Here is a 1,906-nt window from a genome sequence, read left to right on the forward strand (position 1 = left end):
TTTCATATAGAGCACACTCAAGACGGAGCAACGGTGCAACACATACACACTATACAAGCCATAGCAACAATCTGTCCATAACAGCAACTAGGCATATTGCAAGCATCAAAACAACATGCTACAGGACCTCAACACAATAACAAAAGGCATGGGCCTGAAGTACAGGTAAAGCCTAACAAAACATGAGCACTAAGCTATCTCCAGAAATCACTAGATCATGCTCAAAAATACATGGTAAGATTGCAAATAATAACCGTTTCAGTCATTAGCAGAAATAACATCAGGTTGCAATGTTTAGAGCTATCAAACAACATGTTACAGGAACTTAACATGGAAAACCAAGGCATGGCATGAATCTACTAATTAACATGGAAAACCAAGGCATGGCATATCCCTTACTGACCATAAGCCAAAAAGGATCAGAAGATATGATGGCACCCATGTAAACAAGGCAAGTTATATAACAGATTCATACATGGCAGGAACAACAATAAGTAGGCATGTTGGCGGGCTTGAACCACTCACCATAGAGCAACACATGGCATGACAAGGCAACCAACAGTAATAATACATGTTTATGAAGCTAAGCATGGCAAGAGCAAGTTCATAGGGTGCATGGATCACTAACAATAAGCATGGAAGCAACTGAACTTAATGTTAACAGGCTGACAGAAACATCATTTAGCAACTTTGGAGCAAGATATGAACAAGCTACATCAAGCTATAAATGCAACCAGGGGCATGTATGGTTAGAGGATGACATGTAGATCAAAACATGTTTAGTGGTCATCTCCAGATTATGCATAGAATGATTAGTAGCAACATGTTTATATAGCATCACGAAATAACAGATTCAGCCTAGCAAAACAGCAACATCATGTACACTACTTAACAAGCTCGATTCACTCACCACAAGTCATTGCATTACAAGATAAGCATAGCATCATCAAGAATACATGTTTATGAAACAAACCAAGGCAAGAACAAGTCCATAGAATGCAAGGATCAACTACAACATGTAAACAATCTGCCAGGAAACATTTTGAAGCAAAAGTAGAGCACGAAAATGACATACTAGACTACTCCATAATTGCAACCAAGGGTATGAATGGATAGACAATAACCATATGTTCAAAACATCCTTACTAAAGTATCTCAAAATATGCATGGATCTCTCTGTAGCATCAAGTTTACATGACATCAAAATAACAGCAGAACAGGGACTAAAATCAGCAACAGCAAGTACCCTACTTAACAAGCATGATGCACTCACTACACAACTCACAAAAATACATGGCATACACCCCTGGAAAGATGGCATGGCATAGATCAAAACACATGAAGACATCAACCTCATAGGATGCACACATCAATCATGGCAAAAATGACAAATGAGCATGTTATAACAGCTTCAGCAGATTAACATCACATAGCACTCTTCCAATAGCATTTCGGGCATTAATATGAGCTCAAACGAAAATGATGCAATGGAATTAAATGATGTACTCATTGAGACGAACAATTTGACATATTACACGCACAAAATGGAGCTACGGATGCAGAGATATGATGCGATGAACATGACATGATAATGTTGAAATAAACCGGGGACTTGGTGGATTCGGGGTCAACCTCTGGATTTGCACGGATTTCGAGGCGGCCGGAAAACTCGCCGGAGACGACGGGGAAGATGTCGGGGTGGCCGGAGATGGCAGATCCGGGGCCGGGGAGACCTCCTCCGGCCGGATCTCGCCGGATCCGGCGCGGGACGGCGAGGAGGCGGCACCGGCGGGCTCCGGTGCGGGCTCCGGCGGCGCGGGCGGCGCGCGGCAGGGCGCGGCCGGCGCGGGACGGCGACGGGGCCGGCCGGGGACGTTTGCGAGGCGGCGGGCTTCGGCGGAGGGCG

Source organism: Triticum dicoccoides, chromosome 1B, assembly GCF_002162155.2.
Source record: "Triticum dicoccoides isolate Atlit2015 ecotype Zavitan chromosome 1B, WEW_v2.0, whole genome shotgun sequence".
Taxonomy (NCBI): domain Eukaryota; kingdom Viridiplantae; phylum Streptophyta; class Magnoliopsida; order Poales; family Poaceae; genus Triticum; species Triticum dicoccoides.